At 47.9% G+C, this 23,157-nt stretch overlaps 2 long non-coding RNA genes across 2 annotated transcripts; both read left to right on the top strand.

Moving 5' to 3' along the window:
• Window positions 1-1,004: 1,004 nt before the first annotated feature.
• Window positions 1,005-8,406, top strand: LOC129048949 (uncharacterized). The gene is made up of 3 exons (XR_008511657.1): window positions 1,005-1,339; window positions 1,905-2,064; window positions 7,765-8,406. It is a non-coding gene; the product is annotated as an uncharacterized LOC129048949 (long non-coding RNA).
• A 988-nt stretch (window positions 8,407-9,394) lies between these two features.
• LOC129048948 (uncharacterized) lies at window positions 9,395-22,872 on the top strand. The gene is made up of 3 exons (XR_008511656.2): window positions 9,395-10,626; window positions 12,792-12,896; window positions 22,555-22,872. It is a non-coding gene; the product is annotated as an uncharacterized LOC129048948 (long non-coding RNA).
• Window positions 22,873-23,157: the final 285 nt, after the last annotated feature.

The raw sequence follows: 23,157 nt of genomic DNA, 5'->3' as shown, positions 1-23,157 counted from the left end.
TGTCCAGCAGTAAGTCTGAGATGAAACTGGTGCCTATTCACAGTCTGATACTTTGCTTTAACAAAAAAACAAGCCAAAAAAACAAAAACAAAACTGGGCTTTGATTTGTTTAGAAAGAGATCTTTCTGAGCGTCTTCTGCTCTCATGGCCGGGGGGCGGGGTGCCGCCCACCAATAGCAGCTTGGGCTGGGCCTTCGGCTCCCAGCTGGGGGGACCTTTCCGCCCCTCTAGAGGTAAAGTAACACACCCAAAGTCCCTCCTCTTTAAAAAGGGCGCAGAGTCACTGGGTGAATATGAATTTCATATCGTTACCGGTTGAGGGTGTCCTGTCCAGGTCCTTGGTTTCTTGAACAAAGAACTGGACAAAACACACAAAAGAAGGAAGGAATGAAGAGATTTACTGAAAATGAAAGTACACTCCACAGCATGGGAGCGGCCGGAGCATGGGGCTCAATGCCCCGTTACAGAATTTTGGGGAGTTTAAATACCTTCTAGAGGATTCCGTTGGTTACTTGGTGTACGCCCCATGTAAATGGAGAGGATGAAGTAAAGTTACAAAGTCATTTACTGGGTGCAGGCGCTATGGAGAGGATATTTCCTGTCATAGCTGAGGTGTGAATCGGTCTTACGTTCCCTGTCTCCAGGCCTCGTTCTCCTGTCACTAGTACCAGGCCCACAGTCACACAATGTGGGAAATGGACTCTGTGTACCTCCAAGGTCAACACCCTGGCTCTCAGGAGCAGAGACCTAGTGGCATCCCAGGGAGAGTGAGAATGTTCTGGCTGGTCCAGAGGGCGAAACAGAACAGACTGTTCCGTCAGAGGCATGTGAACCAGAGCAACTCCATCTTGATTAGGAGCTGGGTAAGATGAGGCTGAGCCCTACTGGGCTGCATCCCCAGACGGTTAAGGCATTCTAAGTCCCAGGATGACATAGGAGGTTGGCAATAGCTACAGGTCATAAAGACCTTGCTGACAAAACAGTTTGGAGTAAAGAAGCCGGACAAAGCCCTCCAAAACCAAGATGGTGACGAGAGTGGCCTCTGGTCGTCCTCAGTGCTACACTCCCACCAGGGCCCTGACAGTTTACAGATCCATGGCAAGGTCAGGAAGCTACTCTACATGGTCCAAAAGCTAGCGTTGTGTAGGTGGTGGGGCCCAGTGACATATCTCTGGTGACCTCAGGAGGGGCTCCAGTGCAGAAATCCCCGACCTAAAGGCTAACTTTGGGTAAGTGGTGGGGTCCGGTAACATCTTTCTGGCAAACCCTGAAGGGACAATACTGAGGAGGAGCCCCCGACCCAAAGGAAATAGACTCGGCCCTGATTGGACGACACTGGGTAAGTGGTGGGGTAGCCGGTAAAGGATGGGATTGGGTGAGAGGCCCACTTAGGGGAGTTAAGGTCTGTCCTAAGACAGAGAGGGTGAAAGGCCACTCTTAATACAAGGCAAGGATGCTTGACCCACCTTGGGTTAGAGGCCCAACTTAGGAGGGTTGGTTAGGGTCCCTTCTAAGATTTAGGGGCATAGAGGCCCCCCTCAGTAAAGTCGCCCTCGGAAAAGTCCCTCTCGGCTGAGAACGGGTTTGGCACGAGGGGATGTTAATGGCTATTCTCTTTGGGTTAATCTGCCTTGCACTCTTTGCCGATGGCTGTGGGTGACAGGATTAGGCACGTACAGGATCGTGGAACATGGGGAGCTTCCTCCTCCCCCAAAAGGGGAACCTGAGAGCTGATGGGACTGCCGGAAAAAGTCCCTTCCCAACAGCAGCCGCCTGAAGTCCTCAGTGTCCCTGCAATGGGCAGGTCTTTCTCTGGCCTCCTGGAACATTTTGCCTTTCCCACCCCGCCTCAGGCAATGCTTTTCTCTCTCTCCTTCCCCTTTTTTATCTTTTCTATCACTCAGGACGACCGTCTTGCCCAGAGAACACATGTTGAAACTCGTGGTTGGATTAACGATGACCGGGGCAAGTTTGAGCCTTGCCAGTGTGATGTTGGGTGCTAAGCAGAGTGGCTAATGTCTCTGTTTTCTCACACGTATTTTGCTCTGGCCAGAACGGAAAGAGGTAACTTCCTTTGTGCTGCAGCTTGGCCCCAGGGCTGTGGTGCAGCCAGTCGTAAGGGAGGAGACCACCCCTCACATTGTCTTATGCCCAACTTCTGCCTCCAAAGAAAGAAGTTAAAAGGCAGAAATGAAATCCTCAAGCAGACAGCCCGGTGCCACACTCTGGGCCTGGTAGTTAAAGATCGACCCCTGACCTAATCGGTTATATTATCTATAGATTCCAGACACTGTATAGAAAAGCACTGTGAAAATCCCTGTCCTGTGCTGTTCCGTTCTGATTACCGGTGCATGCAGCCCCCAGTCACGTACCCCCTGCTTGCTCAATCCATCACGACCCTCTCACGTGGACCCCCTTAGAGTTGTGAGCCCTGAAGAGGGACAGGAATTGCTCACTCGGGGAGCTCGGCTGTTGAAGATTTGACTCTTGTCAAAGCTCCCTGCCGAATAAAGCCCTTCCTTCTTTAAGTCAGTGTCTGAGGGGCTTTGTCTGCGGCTTGTCCTGCTACAGTCAGGTCACTAGGGCCCCCCGGGGAAAGGAAACCCAGAAATCTGTCATGCTGGCAAAAGTGTAAGAATTGCTCACCAGTCAGACTTCTGTGTGTGTGTGTGTGTGGTGTGTGTGTGTGTGGTGTGTATGAGGGGGGTGTGTGGGGGTGTGTGTGTGTGTGGTGTGTGTGTGTGTGATGTGTGTGTGATGTGTGTGTGGTGTGTGTGGGGGGGGTGTGTGGTGTATGTGTGTGTGTGGTGTGTGTGTGGTGTGTGTGTGGGGTGTGTGTGTGGGGTGTGTGTGTGGGGTGTGTGGTGTGTGGTGTGGTGTGTGTGTGGTGTGTGTGGGGTGTTTGTGTGTGAGGTGTGTGTGTGGTGTGTGTGTGGGTGTGTGTGGGGTGTGTGTGTGGTGTGTGGTGTGTGTGTGTGGTGTGTGTGTGGTGTGTGTGATGTGTGTTTGCATGTGGTGTGGGGGGGTTGTGGGGGGGTGTGTGGGGTGTGTGTGTGGTGTGTGTGTGGTGTGTGTGTGTGGAGGGTGTGTGGTGTGTGTGTGGGGTGTGTGTGTGGGGTGTGTGTGGAGGGGTGTGCGTGTGTGGTGTGTGTGTGTGTGTGTGTGTGTGTGTGTGTGTGTGTAAACTGGACGAGGCTTCCCTCTGGTCCGTCATGTCCCTGGGAGCTTGGCCTTGTAACCACATGGCTGTACTTTCTCGTGGTCTCGGCCATCACAATGGCGGCCCGGGTTCAGGGTTCAATTCCCAGCTTAGGAGATGGGTCTTTATCTTCTATTTGTCTGTGTTTTTATACATGTTGTGTGTGGAATATAAAAGAGCTTTAATTAATTGGTTTAATAATAAGAGCTTAAATAAAAAATTTGTCAGAAAAGTTAAAAGTGCAATGCCTTTAGTTCATGTGACTTAAGTAATCTTTGGGAAATACAGACAGTTTTAAAGATTATTGGTAAAACAGAAATAACTTCAAAAATGTAAAAATTTGGTCCAAATAATGCATGTCAGATATTAAGTTCACTAAATGCAAACAACACAACTGATGAGACTAGAATTTAATAACACATGTACCATAGTTCTTGAAATATAACTTTTTTCTCTCTAGTTTCCTATTTTTACTAAAGACAAATCATGGTATGACCAATTTGCTTTATTACACTTGGCCTGATTCTTTGTATAAAGGGCAGCAAGAATAATTATTTTTTAGATAAGCTTTTTTTAAAATTGGCTTTGATGGAAGTCTGTTCCGTAGAAGGAATCTTAGATAAGACTTTTTTAGAGCTGAGCGCTGCCATGGGTTTCTGCCCTCAAATACCTATGAGCTGAGTAAATTCCTCTCCTCTTGGGGTCCCAAGATAACTTGGGGCTCCTAGACCTTTTAGAAAGTGACATTCTTAGCCAGGCACTGTGGCTCATACCTGTAATCCAAGCACTTTGGGAGGCCGAGGTGGGCGGATCACTTGAGGTCAGCCCGGCCAACATGGTGAAACCCCGTCTCTACTAAAAATACAAAAATTAGCCGAGCGTGATAGTGCATGCCTATAAATCGCAGCTACTTGGGAGGCTGAGGCAGGAGAATCGCTTGAACACGGGAGGCGGAGGTTGCAGTGAGCTGAGATTGCGCCACTGCACTCCAGCCTGGGCAACAGAGACTCCGTCTCCAAAAAAAAAAAGAAAGAAAGAAAAAAGAAAAAAAAGAAAGAAAGTGACATTTCTTACTTACCACAGCTCAGAAACCTTCTCCAGGGACTGAGTAGACAAGATGTGAGGCTAGTTTCCCAAGGGCTTTTATTGACTTTACAAGTCAAATTTCATTCCTTAAAAGAAAGCACACCATTCCAGTTAAAGCCTTGGTAAAATAACCAATTTCTCCAATTGTGTCCTGTTGCAAAAGAAAATAGATTCTTTTTTTTTTGAGACGGAGTCTCGCTGTCGCCCAGGCTGGAGTGCAGTGGTGTGATCTCGGCTCACTGCAAGCTCCACCTCCCGGGTTCACGCCATTCTCCTGCCTCAGCCTCCCGAGTAGCTGGGACTACAGGCGCCCGCCTCCACGCCCGGATAATTTTTTGTATTTTTAGTAGAGACGGGGTTTCACCATGTTAGCCAGGATGGTCTCGATCTCCTGACCTCATGATCCGCCCGCCTCGGCCTCCCAAAGTGCTGGGATTACAGGCGTGAGCCACCGCGCCAGGAGAGCCAAGCGTCATTTCTGTATTATTTATTTTTGAGACAGGGTCTCTTTCTGTCACCCAGGCTGGAGGTCAATGGCATGATCATGGCTAACTGCAGCCTCCACCTGTTGGGCTCAAGTGATCCTCCTGCCTCAGCCTACTGAGTCCCTTGGACTACAGGCATGCACCACCACATTTGGCTATTTAAAAATTCTTTTGTAGAGATGGGGTCTTGCTATGTTGCCCAGGCTGGTCTTAAACTCCTGTGCTCAAGCGATTCTCTTGCCTCAGCCTCCCAAATTGTTGGGATTACAGGCATGAGCCACCTTGCCCAGCCCATTTCTGCAATATTACTGCCAAAAAGGCATAATCTCGTTCCAAAATGGAAAAACATCAAACAAACACAAACTGAGTGATATTCTACAAGATAACTGGTGGATAGTCTATAAAAGTGTTCGGATCATCAAATACAAGGAAAAACTGAAGAACCGTCCCAGACTGCAGGAGGCTGGGAGAAGTAACAATGAAAATGCAAAATGGAACAGAACAGAAGAGGACATCAGTTTCATGTACCATAGTGAAACTGAAGAACATCAAAGAAGGCCGGGCGCAGTGGCTCACGCCTGTAATCCCAGCACTTTGGGAGGCCGAGGCGGGCAGATCACAAGGTCAGGAGATCGAGACCATCCTGGCTAACACGGTGAAACCCCGTCTCTACTAAAAATACAAAAAATTAGCCGGGCGCAGTGGCGGGCGCCTGTAGTCCCAGCTACTCGGGAGGCTGAGGCAGGAGAATGGCGTGAACCCAGGAGGTGGAGCTTGCAGTGAGCCGAGATCGCGCCACTGCAGTCCAGCCTGGGCAACAGAGTGAGACTCTGTCTCAAAAAAAAAAAAAAAAAAAAAAAAAAGAATATCAAAGAAAAAGTTCCAGAAAGAGAAAGTTCCAGAAAGAAAAAATAGGTCTCCTACAATGAAACAGGAATTAGATTGATACCAGATTTCTCAGAAAATTATGTTGAAATAATTAATTGGGAGGCCATGAAATTTGAATAAGGTCTTTATTGAACAGCACTGTGCCAATGTTAATTTCCCACTTTTGGTAATTATATTACAGTCATATAAGATGCTGTCAGTGGTGGGAGCTGGGTGAGGGAGGTACAGAAGCTCTCTGTACTGTTCTTGCAACTTTTCAGTAGGTCCTAAGTTGTTTCAAAATAAAAAGTTAGAGAAAAAATCAATATTAAGTACATGGAAAGAAATAATACAAAAGTTGGAATAAACAAAGTGGCACATGACTGAGTGCAGGTCCTACAGCCGACCTTCCGGCGCAGATCGCTATCCTGTTGCTGCGTTTCAGCTGTGTGAGACTGGGCAGATTGCCTAACCTCTCTCTGTGTCTCCATTTTGCCTTCTGAAGAATTGGGCCAATGACAGCACCTATGTCAGCAGGTTGTTACGAGTGTTCAATATATATATGTAAAGCACTTAGTACCATGCTTGGTACAGGCTAAGCACTTAGAAAGTGATAGCTTTGGCCAGGCACGGTGGCTCACGCCTGTAATCCTAGCACTTTGGGAGGCGGAGGCGGGCAGATCACCTGAGATCAGGAGTTTGAGACCAGCCTGGCCAATATGGTCAAACCCTGTCTGTACTAAAAATACAAAAATTAGCCAGGCGTGGTGGCGGGCGCCTGTAGTCCCAGCTACTTGGGAGGCTGAGGCAGAAGAACCACTTGAACCCAGGAGGCGGAGGTTGCAGTGAGCTGAGATCACGCCACTGCACTCCAGCATGGGTGACAGATCGAGACTCCATCTCCAAAAAAAAAAAAAAAAAAAGAAAGAAAGAAAGTGACAGTTTTTCCCCCACCAAACAGATTGTGATAAAAGAAGTGCTAGCTTTTATAGTATTATGACGGCCAGAATTATAAAAAGGCAACGCACCCAACTGAAGAGTGGACATTGCGTCGCCAGCTCCATTGAGAGTGGTGCTAGACATTGTGTCGCCAGCTCCATTGAGAGAGGTGCTAGGAATTATCGTGGAAGAATAAAGAACGGGCGCATGCAACACGGAGCTGAGAGGAGGGAAAGAGAGAGGGGTGCATACCTGTCAATATTCCATGTTCTAGAAGAGGGAGTCAAAAGCAGTGGGAGAAAGAAATACCTGAATAAATAATAAAGCTAACATTCCCAGAATTGAGGAAAGATGAAGGGCTTCAGACTGAAAGGCTGCAAAGAGGTGAGATAAGAAATAACCTACATTTTCATATACCACAGTGAAACTGAAGAGTATCAAAGAAAAAGTTCCAGAAAGAAAAAACAGGTCTCCTACGATGAAACAGGAATTAGATTGATACCAGATTTCTCAGAAAATTATGTTGAAATAATTCATTGGGAGGCCATTAGATTGAGGAGGCTCCCAGTGCCCTGAGTTCTTAGATAAGGTAACTGAAACCCAACTCAGCATGAATGGTTAGATCCTAACATGACTTCAAACTAAACACAATCGTTAGATACCACGAAAATGCAGCTTCAAACTAGGGACTTTGAAGCTACTGTTTTAATTTAACCAATCAATTTTTTGTTTATTTGTTTGTTTGTTTGTTTGAGACGGAGTCTTGCTCTGTCACCCAGGCTGGAGTGCAGTGGCATGATCTCGGCTCACTGCAACCTCTGCCTCCCAGGTTCAAACAATTCTCCTGCCTCAGCCTCCTGAGTAGCTGGGACTACAGGCGCCCACCACCACACCTGGCTAATTTTTTTTGGTATTTTTTGTAGAGATGGGGTTTCACCATGTTAGCCAGGATGGTCTCTATCTCCTGACCTCGTGATCCTCCCTCCTCAGCCTCCCAAAGTGCTGGGATTACAGGTGTGAGCCCCCATGCCTGGCCCATTTTTTTTTATAAATTTTGCTTCCATGTGTACCTTGTAAATGTTTTCCGGGAGCCCTGAACAACTTGCAGTTTGGTGCTGCCCAATTCATGAATTGCTGTTTGCTAAAATAGACCCTAAAATTTTTTAATGTGTCTGTTTATCTTTTTAGCAGTTCAGGTGTCAGAAGTGAGACCTGGAAGAGTCTCCTCCTGGCCATAAAGACACCTTGCAGCAATGAAGAATCCGGTGTGGACGCCCCTGGAGCCTCTGTACTCACTGCTTTCTTGCTGCTGATTTGGACAGCCCCACCAGTAGATCCCTCTTGGATGCTGTTGCAGGAAGTTGGGAAGCCGGAGAGATGGAACAGGGTGCAGGAGAGTTTATTTAAGGTGTACACCGGCTCAGCAGACATGCGTCCTGAAAGTCTGAGCACCAGACAAAGAAGGCAGTTGCCTTTTTTTTTTTTGAGACGGAGTCTCGCTCTGTCGCCCAGGCTGGAGTGCAGTGGTGCGATCTTGGCTCACTGCAAGCTCCGCCTCCTGGGTTCATGCCATTCTCCTGCCTCAGCCTCCCGAGTAGCTGGGACTACAGGCGCCCGCCACCACGCCTGGCTAATTTTTTTGTATTTTTAGTAGAGACGGGGTTTCACCGTGTTAGCCAGGATGTTCTCGATCTCCTGACCTTGTGATCTGCCCGTCTTGGCCTCCCAAAGTGCTGGGATTACAGGTGTGAGCCACCACGCCCGGCCTAATTTTTCTACTTCATGCAAGCTCCACAACTTTCATCCTAAGATCTCCAACTTTATTTGAGCATTAAAAAAAAAAAAAAAAAAATCCAGGGCCGAGCACAGTGGCTCACGCCTGTAATCCCAGCACTTTGGGAGGATGAGGTGGGCAGATCACGAGGTCAGGAGTTCAAGACCAGCCTGGCCAAGATGGTGAAACTCTGTCTCTACTAAAACTACAAAAATTAGCCAGGTGCGGTGGCAGGTGCCTGTAGTCCCAGCTGCTCTGGAGGCTGAGGCAGGAGAATCGCTTGAACTCAGGGGGCGGAGGTTGCAGTGAGCAGAGATTGCGCCATTGCACTCCAGCCTGGGCGACAGAGTGAGACTCAGTCTCAAAAAAAAAAAAAAAAAAATCCAGACTAGATCTAGCGTCAAACTGGATCTATCAGAAACTGAACTGGGCCTAGTAGGGGACCTACAGAAACTGGACTGGGTCCATTAGGTATCTTCACATAGGTAAGGGTTTGGGAAGACAGAATAATGAGTTTATCTGAATCCACAGAGTCTGAGATTCCTCCACCTGAGAACCAGTACTTGTCTAGAGAAACTGGTGAACTTTACCAAAGACAACTTAGAATTAAGTGGTGGCCGCAGTGGGTAAGTGATGACCTAGACGAAGCTGTTCATCTGTGGTGTCCACTGCAAAAGATGGGATCCAAAGCAACTAAGAGAAAATGGAATGCATTTTTTAATTTACATTTTCTCTTTGACACAGAGTCTCACTCTGTCCTCCAGGCTGGAATGCAGTAGCGTGATCTTGGCTCACTGCAACCTCCGCCTCCTGGGTTCAAGTGATTCTCCTGCCTCAGCCTCCTGAGTAGCTGGGACTACAGGTACGTGCCACCAAGCCCGGCTAATTTTTTGTATTTTTAGTAGAGATGGGTTTTCACCACGTTGCCCGGGCTGGTCTCCAACTCCTGAGCTCAAGTGATCCATCTGCCTCAGCCTCCCAAAGTGCTGGGATTACAGGCGAGAACCGCCATGCTCGGACGATTTTTTGATTGGCATGCACAGGCTGCTAAAAGACTAAATGAATCCGAAATTGTCTCTCTAAAAGACTCCATAGAAAAGGCAAATGGAACACCGAAGCAGTTAATTGACAATGAGAAAGGGCATGTCTACTGACTCAACACAGATGAGCCCTTCTGTCTTTCTCTCCATCTTGCTCTGCCAGATTGCTCTGAACTATTCACTTTTTTGCTCAGTAAATTTTATACCCCAGAGACAAAAAGAAAGTTAGCCAAACCTTCATCGTGTTAGGCCTTTAGATCAACCAGGCCTTCTTCTTTAACCACATTGACATCTTGATTAAAATCTGAGCCCAGAACAATAGTGAAAGGTTTCCCTGTCCCAGAAATTTGCTGATGATGTAGAATTATATCCTGGCCTATTTGTGCTAACTCCAGGCATGGAAAATGCTTGCCGGTTCATCAGTAGGCTCCACCCTGAACTCAGTGATGGAGTTAAAAAGCATAAACTGGGCTGGGAAGCCTCTGATGTAGCCAACGTAGGCCCCAAATGTGCTACTCTGGCATAAAGATTATTTTGATCCAATTATTTTGAGACCCTTTGTAAGATAAATTTACCTCTATAAAGGAAATAGAAGTGGTGGCTCATGCCTATAATGCCAGCACTTTGGGAGGCTGAGGCAGGAGGGTTGCTTGAGCCCAGGAGTTCAAGACCAGCCTGGGTGACATAGTGAGAGTCGGTGTATTAGTCCCTTCTCTCATTGCTATAAAGAACTATCTGAGTCTGGGTAATTTATACAGAAAAGAGGTTTAGGCTGGGCGTGGTGGCTCAAGCCTGTAATCACAGCACTTTGGGAGGCCGAGGCAGGTTGAGGTCAGGAGTTTGAGACCAGCCTGGCCAACATGGTGAAACCCCATCTCTACTAAAAATACAAAAATTAGCCAGGTATGGTGGCGTGCACCTGTAATCCCAGCTAGTCAGCTGGCTGAGGCAAGACAATTGCTTCAGTCTGGGAGGTGGAGGTTGTAGTGAGCTGAGATTGTGCCACTGCACTCCAGCCTGGGTGACAGAGCGAGACTCTGTCTCAAAAAAAGGCAAAAGAAAAGAGGACACATGGCTGGGGAGGCCTCAGGAAACTTACAATCATGGCAGAAGGTGAAGAGGAAGGGGGCACGTCTTGCATGGCCGGAGCAGGAGGAAGAGACAGAAGGGGGAGGTGCCACACACTTTTAAACAACCAGATCTCATGAGAACTCACCATCCTGAGAACAGCAAGGGGTAAGTCCGCCCCCATGATCCAATCACCTCCCACCAGTCTCCTCCTCCAACACTGAGGATTACAATTTAACATGAGATTTGGGTGGGGACACAAATCCAAACCATCTCACCCCGTCTTTACAAATAAATTTAACCAACAATTTGAGGTTGCAGTGAGCTATGATCGCACCACTGCACTCTAGCCGGGTTGTAAAATAAGACCCTGTCTCAAAACAAAACAAAATAAACAATGAAAAAAGAATGGAGAAAGTATTGATTTAAATCTACATCACAAACCTTACCTTCACTTAGGGTGCATTTCTGACCCCCGTCTTGGCTAAGTTAGTTCTTTGCTTGCTCTCTCTTTTTTCTTTTCTTTCCTTTCCTTTCCTTTTCCTTCCTTCCTTCTTTCTCTCTCTTTCTTTCTTTCTTCTTTCCTTCCTTCTTCCCTTCCCTTTCTTCCTTTCTTCCTTCCTTCCCTCCTTCCTCCTCTTTCCTTTTCCTTCCTTCCTTCTTTTCTTTCTTTCTTTCCTTTCTTTCTTTTTTTTTTTTGAGATGGAGTCTCACTCTGTCGCCCAGGCTGGAGTGCAGTGGCGCGATCTCGGCTCACTGCAAGCTCCGCCTCCCCAGTTCACGCCATTCTCCTGCCTCAGTCTCCCGAGTAGCTGGGACTACAGGCACCTGCCACCACGCCCGGCTAATTTTTTTACTATTTTTAGTAGAGACGGGGTTTCACCGTGTTAGCCAGGATGGTCTCGATCTCCTGACCTCGTGATCCGCCCGCCTCGGCCTCCCAGAGTGCTGGGATTACAGGCGTGAGCCACCGCGCCCGGCCTCTTTCTTTTTTCTTTCCTTCCTACCTTCCTTCCTTCTTTCCTTGTTCTTGCTTGCTTGCTTTTTTCTTTCTTCTTTATTTCTTTCCTTCCCTTCCCTTCCCTTCCCTTCCCTCCCTCCCTTCCTTCCTTGCTTCCTTCCTCTTTCTTTCCTTCCTTCTTTCTTTCCTTGTTCTTGCTTGCTTGCTTTTTTCTTTTTTCTTTCTTTCCTTTCCTTCCCTTCCCTTCCCGTCCCTTCCCCTTCCTTCCTTCCTTCTCCTTCTCTCTCTTTTTTCTTTCTCTTTCTTTCTTTTCTTTCTCTTTCTTTCATTTCTTTCTATTTTTCTCTTCTTCAAATGAAGATATTTAAGCCTGAAGTCTAAGTTCTGTGCCTTTGAGATGTAAATTTTCTACTCTGCTCAAACACCTGAGGGTTATCTCTTTGATATGCAAATTTTGGGACGATGTCTTATGAGAAAAGAAAAAAAAAGAGCTATATGGAAATTGGGCAAATGAAAAACCTTAAGTCTTTCCCACAAATATTAATAAAAGCTTTAATCATCTGGCAAGTAATTTTGACTTGTTCCATGTGCCAGAAACAAGATTTGAAGCCAGTTGTTCTTGTATTAAATAGTGTGTTTTGTATTACTGTACCTGGCATATGGCTAAAATTTTAGAATGAAAGCTGTAACACTCTAGTGTCTGAAGAGTGTGAAAAGAATAAGAAAGCTATATGATCTGCTTCAGTCTGTATGTTTATGTATGTCTATGTATCTATGTACACGTGACATTTTCCTACTCTAGATGGCATTGCCAAAATTAATTTATAAAAAAAAGTGGTATTTAATTGGCTTAAAGAAAAATATGAGCTTATATAAGTTGAGTTATCCTTAAACTCTTAGAAATATAGAAACTAACCCAAATGTTTTTTAAATTTCATGACATCTGAGATTATAGTTGGTAAATAAATGCTATTTAAACTTTTTTGGTTTAATGAAACATTTAGAGTTGTCAGCATTAAATAAAACGCAGACACACAACTTTGGTTTTACCTAGGTTTATTAGTAAAAAATTTATGTTATCTCTGTTACAAGAGTTGCCACCAAGAAAAGCAATTTGATGATGTCTAGCCTTGTCTGCTGTTATGAAACATCTACTTAAGAGTAGCTTCCCAATTCTTTTTGGTAGCTTACACTGTTAGGGTTGTGTTAAGTTAAATTAAATGATGGTTATTCATTGAGTATCTAGAAAGATATTTTTTAAACCTTATTTTTTTCAAATAAGATAAAATACTGAAACTTTGATTGCTAAACATAAGCTTGTCTACTTTTGGCTTCTTATTATAGAAGAACTAAACATACTTTTCTTTGCCAGCAAACATATCCTGTGCCATATTGAAAAATTGTATGATAAAGAAACACACACTTCTAGAAATTATGAAATGGTATATTCACAGATTTGCCAATCTGCAGAATGTTGGTATGTATGCAAAAAGTTGACAAGTGTTTATTTGCTAGTTTTCACTAGAAACTAAGGTTAATAGCTGGTGTGGTGGCTCATGCTTGTAATCCCAACACTTGGGAGGCTGAGGTGGGAGGATCACTTGAGCCAAGAGTTCCAGACCAGTCCATCTCTACCAAAAATAAAAATTAGCTGGGCTGGGTGCGGCGGCTCACGCCTGTAAATCCTAGCACTTTGGGAGGCCGAGATGGGTGGATCACGAGGTCAAGAGATTGAGACTATCCTGGCCAACATGGTGAAACCCCATCTCTACTAAAAATACAAAAATTAGCTGGGCATGGTGGTGGACACCTGTAGTTCCAGCTACTTGGGAGGCTGAGGCAGGGGAATCACTTGAACCCGGGAGGCGGAGGTTGCAGTTAGCCAAGATCACGCCACTGCACTCCAGCCTGGGTGACAGAGTGAGACTCCTCTCAAAAAAAAAAAAAAGCTGGGCATGGTGGCACATGCCTGTGGTCCCAGCAACTTGGGAGACTAAGGTGGGAAGATCACTTGAGCTTGGGAGGTTGAGGCTGCAGTGAGCTGCGATAGCACCACTGCACTCCAGTCAGGGCAACAGAACAAGGCCCTGACTCAAAAAACAACAACAACAAAAAAAGATAAGAAAAGATTTTAAAGTTAGTAAGTGTTTAGAATTCTAATTATATGGTAATTAAAATTACTAGAAATAATAAGGGAAACAGCTCTGCATGCAGAATATACAAACAAAGGAAGGCAAATTTTGGGTAAGGAAAGTTATAAGAGGCCGGTCGCAGTGGCTCAAGCCTGTCATCCCAGCACTTTGGGAGGCTGACGGGGGCGGATCACCTGAGGTCAGGAGTTCGAAACCAGCCTGGCTAACATGGTGAAAGCCCATCCCTACTACAAATACAAAAATTAGCCGAGCGTGGTGGTGCACGCCTGTAATCCCAGCTACTTGGGAGGCTGAGGGGGAAGAATTGCTTGACCCGGGAGGCGGAAGTTGCAGTGAGCAGAGATTGCAAGACTCAGTCTCAAAAAACAAAAAAAATTATAAGGTATGAAGATGTGTTTTTTTTTTTTTTTGAGACAGAGTCTCGCTCTGTCACCCAGGCTGGAGTGCAGTGGCACGATCTCTGCTCACTGCAAGCTCTAAGTCCAGTTAAACTCTTTCTTTTGTAAATTGCTCAGTCTTCATTGGCAGCGTGAAAACGGACTAATACAGTATTGCAGGCAAAGTCTGATGGAATGGCATGGCTTTCTAGGCTCAAGAGGTTTTCAAAGTCAAATCTGAAATTCTGTATTAAAAGTTGTAGTCGGGCACAGTGGCTGACACCTGTAATCCCAGCACTTTGGGAGGCCGAGACGGGTGGATCATCTGAGGTCAGGAGTTCAAGAACAGACTGGCCAACATGGCAAAACCCCATCTCTACTAAAAATACAAAAAAATTAGCCGGGCATGGTAGGTCACGCCTGTAGTCCCAGCTACTCGGGAGGCTGAGGCAGGAGAATCACTTGAACCCAGGAGGCAGAGATTGCAGTGAGCCAAGATCGTACCACTGCACTCCAGCCTGGGTGATAGAGCAAGACTCCGTCTTGAAAAAGAAATTAAAAAGAATTCTAACGCTGGGCAACATGGCCAGACTCTTCCTACCAAAAAAAAAGTATATCTATATATTAGCTAGGTGTGGTGATGCATGTTTGTGGTCCCAGCCAGTTGGGAGGCTGAGGTGGGAGGATTCCTTGAACCCAGGTCAAGGCTGCTGTGAGCCATGATCATGCCGCTGCACTCCAGCCTGGGCAGCCGAGTAACACCCTGTCCCCTCACTCGCACCCCTCAAAATAGTTCTAGTGCCAGGTGTGATGGCTCATGCCTGTAATCCCAGCACTTTGGGAGACCGAGGTGGGAGGATTGCTTGAGGCCTGGAGTTTGAAACTCACCTGATCAACACAGCAAAAACCCCTCTCTAAAAAAAGAAAAAATTAGCAGGGTATGCTGGCACATCCCTGTAGTACCAGCTACTCAAAAGGGTGAGGTGGGAGAATCGCCTGAGCCCAGGAGTTTGAGGCTGCAGTGAGCTATGATTATGCTACTGCACTCTAGCCTGGGTGACAGAGTGAAAACTTATCTCAAAAAGAGAAAGAGTTCTAGACTTTTAAAAACCCGATGTGGCTGGGTGCGGTGGCTCACGCCTGTAATCCCAGCACTTTGGGAGGCTGAGGCAGGTGGATCACGGGGTCAGGAGATCGAGACCATCCTGGCTAACACGGTGAAACCCCTTCTTTACTAAAAATACAAAAAATTAGCTGGGCGCGGTGGCGGGCGCCTGTAGTCCCAGCTACTCAGGAGGCTGAGGCAGAATGGCGGGAACTCGGGAGGCGGAGCTTGCAGTGAGCTGAGATCGTACCACTGCACTCCAGCCTGGGCGACAGAGCGAGACTCTGCCTCAAAAAAAAAAAAATTTTTTTTCATCTTTTTATGTTTATATTTTAACACAAATAAGAAGATTATAGGGTGATATTTTACAGAATTGAAAGAAAAAATCTAGAATTTTATATGCAGCCAAATTGTTATTCAAATCTAACAGAATAATAAAGATATTTCCAGAAAGCCTCAGAATGTGTCCCTCCTTCACATCTACATTGAAAACATTCTTGAAGAAGGAAGCCAAAAAAGAAAAAAATACAAAAAACAAAAAACAGAAATCCAGGAAATGCTGCAGGCCACAGGAGAAGTCTGGGGACCAAATGTGTTTGGGAAATCTGTTATTAGGAACAAACCACTGCCAATAAAAAGGTAGATGCAAAGGGCAAAGATGAAGGAAAATACAGTTGTACAAAGCCTGAAGATCTGGATAATGCCGTCAGCAACGGAGTGAGAGATCGAAGGGATATGGGAAGGTTTGCCAAAGGGTGTAGGGGAGAAGATACAACGTTGTTCCTTCCCTCATAGGTTCTTAGTTGAGACAGTCTCCTGAAAATAGAAGTGAGATTAACATGAGAAAAATCAACAGCAGTTTATTGATGCCTGCTGTACCCGTCTCATGGGAGAGGCCTCAGGTTAAAAGTATTTCCCTCTCTCTGCAATGGCTTAGGACCTTACTTAAATAGTATTTTAACATGAGCTATAAATCCTATGGGAACAAGACAAAGGCAGGAAAATGTGAGGACGAACATTTAGGGGAAGAGCAACATCTCCTCCTGGAATCTCTGTCTCTGAGCTGATACGCAAGTATCTTCAGGTGCAAAAGGCAGAGGGGAGGCCAGGACCTTAGTCTTTGTAACTTGCTGTCCTGCCACCAGGCAAGCAGAGAGAGGGACAGAGCATCGCCCTGTGTTTTAACTTTCGTATCTCAACAACCCCCAGTATTTTAGGGTGTTTCGGTTTGTTTCATCACGTGCAACAATTCTGGGCACCGTAGGAGCAGAAAAGCTGTGAGACCTTTCTTCACCTGTCATACGGTGGCAGCGACACTCGGAGCAGAGAGCAGTGAGACCTTTCTTCACCCATCGTAGGGTGGCAGCGACACTCGGAGTAGAGAGCTGTGAGACCTTTCTTCACCTGTCATAGGTCACAGCGACACTCGGAGCAGAGAGCTGTGAGACCTTTCTTCACCCATCATAGGGTCGCAGCGACACTCGGAGCAGAGAGCTGTGAGACCTTTCTTCACCCATCATAGGGTCGCAGCGACACTCGGAGCAGAGAGCTGTGAGACCTTTCTTCACCCGTCATAGGGTGGCAGCGACACTCGGAGCAGAGAGCTGTGAGACCTTTCTTCACCCGTCATAGGGTGGCAGCGACACTCGGAGCAGAGAGCTGTGAGACCTTTCTTCACCTGTCATAGGTCACAGCGACACTCGGAGCAGAGAGCTGTGAGACCTTTCTTCACCTGTCATAGGTCACAGCGACACTCTTTAACAACACACAGCTAACAAGAAGAAAGCAGAGCACATTTATTGCGTCAAAGCTGTGTGTGACACAGAAGACCCAGAGACCCAGGGAAGCTCTTTATGCTCAGATTAGATGAAGAACGGGCAGCTGTGTAGAAATGGGAACAAGCCAGTGGGAAGGCTGAGGGACGACCCAGCAAGGCTGCCCAGAGCCTTCTCAGCCTCCCCTGCAAAGCCCCTTCCTCCCTCCCACGCATGGGAGCAGGACCTCTTGGAAGGAAGGCCTCCAAGGGAAAGGGACAGAGTGACCTTCTAGGTTTTACGGCCTGCTTTGGGGGAGAGGAGTTCTATTTTCTATGACTCACCGTGGGGAAAAGGGGTTCTGGTTTCTGTGATTCACACTGGGGAGAAAATGGGGCAGGAAATAGGAGGGAAGGAGAAGGTCAGAGAGGCTTTGCTTCTGAGGCCCTTAATGCCCCCAGACCCAAGTACTCAACATGCCAAAGGGCCATATTTGAAGATCACATTTGGAGCCCCAACAACAAAAAGGAGGGACTCAGTAAGTTTTGTTGTGGCAGGCCTGGTGGGAGGAGAGCCTGAGGCCAGGAGTTTGAGACCAGCCTAGGCAACAGCAAAACTCCATCTTAAGAAAAAAAGTGTGTGTGTGTGTGTGTGTGTGTGTGTGTGTGTGTGTGTGTATGTGTGTGTATGTATTTGTTGAATGAATAAATAAATATAAATTTTTAGAAAAGTTATGCCGGGTGCGGTGGCTCACGCCTGTAATCCCAGCACTTTGGGAGGCCGAGGCGGGCGGATCACAAGGTCAGGAGATCGAGACCGTGCTGGCTGACACGGTGAAACTCTGACTCTACTAAAAATACCAAAAATTAGCCGGTCATGGTGGCGGGCACCTGTAGTCCCAGCTACTCGGGAGGCTGAGGCAGGAGAATGGCGTGAACCTGGGAGGCGGAGGTTGCAGTGAGCCGAAATCGCGCCGCTGCACTCCAGCCTGGGTGACAGAGCGAGACTCCATCTCAAAAAAAAAAAAAGTTATAAAAGAAAAAATCTCTCATGATAATCATCAAAAGAAAAAAACCCCAAAAGTAGAGCAAATAGAAAATATAAAAACTATGGCAGAAATATGTCCTTGTAGAAGAATTATTATAATAAATATGAATTAAAAGACAGATTTAATAACAGATACATTTTAAGAAAAGACCCAGAAATATGGAAAAGTTCTCTGAAACTGAAATTGGGTGATTCCAGGTGCCTGACAGAATCAGCAGGCAATCTTCCCCTGATGGAGATAACACCCCAGGCCTGAAAGTTGCTCCATGTCCAACAGTGAAACATAAACAGGCACCATGGAGAGAGAAGACAGTGAGGGTGAGGGACAGCAGGAGCCACAGGCAGCAAAAACTCCGGGTGCTGGAATTCCCAGACAATAAACCAGCGATGCTCGCTATGTTTTTGGAAACAAAAGGTAAACTTGAAGATCTTTTTCAACAAATGGGAAATGGATACGGTGATGCAGTAAGAAAAACCGGTTTGGCCTTCGTTGCCAGTTCTGCAGAGCCCCTAACACCCTGGTGATTCCGAGGCGATGAGGAGTAAAGATAGAGCTCCTCTCAACCACACCTGCATTTATGCTAATGGAGAGGCCTTTGGAAAGGGGCTCTGGTTGCCAGGCGATTCGAGGGCTGGAACTGTCGGCCCCACCCTCAACCTGTGGGGAGGGGAGAGGGACTGGATTGAGTCAGTCCCTAGGGGAATGATTTAAGCAATCGTCCCTACATAATGAGGCCTCCGTAGAAAACCCTTATCAGCAGAGGTCCTAGAACTTAGATGTTGGAAGCTCTAACTCATTGTGTTTGGGTTTAGCCAACACTCGATTAGGTTTGGTTTAACCCACTCGTGGGTGTTAAAATCCTGACAAAAAGCAAGAATGTGTTCACCACAGAAGTCTGGAGGGGTGGTCTTTGGGATGGGAGGGGTGGTTGTCAGGCCTCTGAGCCCAAGCTAAACCACCGTATCCCCTGTGACCTGCACGTATATACGCCCAGATGGCCCGAAGCAAGTGAAGAATCACTAAAGAAGTGAAAATGGCCTGTTCCTGCCTTAACTGATGACATTATCTTGTGAAATTCCTTCTCTTGGCTCATCCTGGCTCAAAAAGCTCCCCCACTGAGCACCCTGTGACCCCCGCCCCTGCCCGCCAGAGAACAACCCCTTTGACTGTGATTTTCCTTTACCCACCCAAATCCTATAAAACGGCCCCCCCCATCTCCCTCCGCTGACTCTCTTTTCAGACTCAGCCCACCTGCGCCCAGGTGATTAAAAAGCCTTATTGCTCACACAAAGCCTGTTTGGTGGTCTCTTCACACGGACGGACGCAAGTGAAGGTCGTGACTGGGCAGGGACAGGCAGGCACCTTCTCGGGGACGGGCAATGCACCATTTTTTGACTAGGGTGATAGTTTTTTACTTTCGTATTTTATACATTTTGCTGTAAATTTATTAAATTTCACAATAGGGAAACGTAAAAAATATATGCACCCATCAACACAGACTTTAAACACACCAGGCAACCACAAATAGAAATGCTGGGAGAAGTGGGTTCAGCAGTAATCATATTTCTGAAGTCACCAAAATTCTGCCAGGAAAAGATCTGGAGCACCTGTGAGGCCAAGGCTAAGATCTCCAGTGAGGGTGAGACTAAGCTGAGGACCTGCAGATGACTGCTGCAATGGCCATCTGCATCAGCCAGGAGAGGCTGTGTTAGGCTGCGTAACAAATGGCCCCAGGTAATTACGTCCCATGCACGCTCCACCCCGACTAAGGAGGACTGTGCTCCCCACCCTCATGCAGAGGCCCAGGCGAGGTCACACCTCGACACACATCTTCATAGTCACTGAGGCGAAAGGAAGGAACTCCATGGGAAGACACAACCCTGCCATCTGCCCAGAGGACAGTTGAAGGTGTCTGGTGAACAGCACTAATGCGCACCACATGCAGACACCTTCGAGGTACTCGGAAGACTGCCCATCGTGCAGGCAAAATACACCTGCTTCCTCAAGGGCAACCCGGTGTCCTCCAGCTACATGAAGGTCAAAAGTACACAAGTTGCCGCATCCAGCCTAGCTGTGTCTCCTCCCAAGCTGGAGGGCCCTGAATTAAAAGGATGAAGAGTTTTCTGCCCACGCCCCCAGTATTCAACCAAGGAGCAGGGACAGGGGCTTCAACGGTCTGGTTTGGAAGGGGAAGAAGGCAAATCCCAGCAGTCAGGCTCTGCAGCGGCTCCAAAGTCCCAGGGGTGGCTGGGTGAGGACCCCGGTGCTGGGGAGCAACTTCCTGGAAGAGAAGAGGGCTGTGCTCGGTGGAGGGGACACCTCCCATCCCCACGGTCCTCCGTGGCCTCACAGGGTGGGTGCTGGAGAGTTGAGTGGCTTCCTCAGCTCCCTTCTTGCCTATAGAGACGGAGGGCCCAAGGGCTACTTTGAGTCTCAAGCTGTCACTGTCTCTTTGGATCCAGCCTGTGTTTTTAGGACAGTGCAACTCTTTCAAATCTTTGATCAACTTTTGTTCTTTTTCTTTTTTTTTTTGAGGCAGGTGTCATGCGCGTCCATGTGAGGAGACCATCAAACAGGCTTTGTGTGAGCAATAAAGCTTTTTTTTTTTTATGGAGACGTAGTCTGGCTCAGTCACCCAGGCTGGAGTGCAATGGCGTGATCTTGGCTCACTGCAGGCTCTGCCTCCCGGGTTCACGCCATTCTCCTGGCTCAGCCTCCCGAGTAGCTGGGACTACAGGCGTCCGCCACCATGCCCGGGTAATTTTTTGTATTTTTAGTAGAGACAGGGTTTCACCATGTTAGCCAGGATGGTCTCGATCTCCTGACCTCATGATCCGCCTGTCTTGGCCTCCCAGAGTGCTGGAATTACAGGTGTGAGTCACCGCACCCGGCCAGCAATAAAGCTTTTTAATCACCTGGGTGCAGGTGGTCAGCGAAGGGAGATGGGGTGGGGCCATTTTATAGGATTTGGGTGGGTAGCAGAAAATTACAGTCAAAGAGGGTTGTTCTCTGGCGGGCAGGGGCAGGGGTCACAAGGTGCTGGGTGGGGGAACTTCTGAGACTCACTGTTCAGGAGAAGGAATTTCATGAGGTAATGTCATTAGTTAAGGCAGGAACTGGCCATTTTCACTTCTCTTGTGGTTCTTCAGTTGCCTCAGGCCATCTGGATGTATATGTCCAGGCTTGGGCATGGAGGCCTGACAGCAGGGTCTGGCTCTGTCACCCAGGCTGGAGTGCAGCGACGTGATTGATCAACACTCAGTGCAGCCTCGACCTCCTGGGCTCAAGCGATCCTCCCACCTCAGTCTCCCGAGTGGGGGGGACCACAGGCATGCACCACCACCACTGGCTATTTTTTCATACTTTTTGTAGAGACAGGGTCTCACCATGTTGCCCAGGCTGGTCGTGAACTCCTGGGCTCAAGTGATCCGCCTGCCTCAGCTTCCCAAAGTGCTGGGATTACAGGCGTGAGCCATAGCAGCTGGCGTAAATCAGCTTTTTAAACCAGTCTGATTTAGTCAGGTCCCTGTGCCGGAGTCACACCTGCTTGTCCTCCCTGTTCTGGGCTTTGTTGCATTTCCTTCCTTGGTCATCCTCAGCCCCCACTGCCCCCTCCCTCTAGAATCTCTCTGCACAAAATGCGGCATCAGGTCAGGCTTGAGAGCGTGAGTCACACCCTTAGTCTCTTTTTCTTGGAGCCTTTGGTGCAACAAAAGGGCTTTCGTGGGCCATTCCCTTGGCCGGACCCTACCTGGAGATGTCAGCGGTGGGTGCGGTGGCGGACTCTTGATTCCATCCTAGCCGCAACCGCTGAGATCGTCATTCGAGGGTCTCTGCAATCTTCCCTTCTGCTGGTCAGGATGGAAAGGCAGTTGCCTCTTTTAACCCACAAAGTCCCCCTGGGTTTTCTCGGTTTCCTTTCACACCTGCTCACCCACCGGCCAGTTCTCTCCTGAACTCATGATGCCAAAACCCACATCCTGCCGCAGACAGCACCCGCAGAACATTCGCTGCCCGGCCTCAGAGTCCAGGGCTCACATTTATTAGGTTCTTTCTCCACCTTCCAAACACCCCAGGGGTCGCTTCCCCACCACGTCCTCCCTGCTCCGCCTGGCCCGGGCAGCACTGCCCCGAGTCAGCCAGGATGAGCCAGGCTGTGCGATGGTAACGAACAGCCCGACCCTCAGCCGCTGACTCCCTCCAGTGTGGGCCTGTGGCGGGTGTGGGGTCTGCACCTCGTCCTCGCCCAGCCGCCCAGGTTGGGGAGCCCCCGGCGTGTGCTGCCAGCCCTCCGAGGTGGGAACCGGAGGTGGAGTCACGCCTGATCTCTTGGCACCACCTCTCATGCCCACATCTCACCGGCCACCTCAAGTGACAAGTTCATGCCAAGCTGCAAGGAAGGGAAGAAAGATTCCAGGAAGAAAGCTGGAGGCTTGGGGAACAGCACTGATGGGCCTCCCCGTGCACCTTGGGCACCTTGAGGCACCGCACGTGCTGTGGGGTGTGTGCCTGTGAAGAGGGCGGGGCTGCACTTGGGAGGGAGAGAGGGGGAGTCGCTGCCCCGGGGAACAGCAGCTGCATTAGAGCAAGAAGGTCAGGGCACCCCTCATGGGGCCGTTCGACCGGAAGCTCGAGGAAGGGGCTTTTCACACACCTTCTGACCCAGAGCTTCTCTGAATCTGTCCTGACCGTCTGCAGGCATTGGTGAAGCTGGCCCAGCAGCTCTTGGAAGGCACCCTCTAGCTGCAACTCCAAAGGGGCTTTTCCGCCACGGCTGCTGAAGAAAGGGCTTGGGAAGGAAGGAGCCGTGGCCATCCTGAGATGCAACCTCATTCTCCACACTGAGCCTGCAGAAGGACAGGGCGCCCACTTACAGAGACGATTTCAGATTGCTTTTGTGGAAGATGAATGCTCAGATACTCTTTATTTCTCTGTGAATTAAAACCCTAATTTAAACATTAGCTGGGCATGCTAATGTGTGTGTTACTTGAGAGTTCTAGCTACTCGGGAGGCTGAGGCAGGAGGATCGCTTGAGCCCAGGAGGTGGAGGCTGCAGTGATCTATGATGGTGCCACTGCACTTCAGCCTGGGTGACAGAGTGAGACCCTGTTTCAAACAAAGAAACAAACAAAACTCACAAATCAAAACAAAACAAAAAAACCCTCTATTTATTCCTTACTCTATTTTTTGGCCATTAAGAGACCCCACAGAGACTTGCTTTTTCCTTAAACTGCTAAGTCACAAAATTCTAGAGCTTACTGTGAGAAACAAACTCACTTGTCCGAACCCAAAGAATGGATT

The sequence above is a fragment of the Pongo abelii genome, chromosome 9 (assembly GCF_028885655.2).
Source record: "Pongo abelii isolate AG06213 chromosome 9, NHGRI_mPonAbe1-v2.0_pri, whole genome shotgun sequence".
In the NCBI taxonomy this organism is placed as follows: Eukaryota; Metazoa; Chordata; class Mammalia; order Primates; family Hominidae; genus Pongo; species Pongo abelii.
Note: the sequence above shows the minus strand (reverse complement) of the source record. Positions and strands in the feature narration are given on the sequence as shown.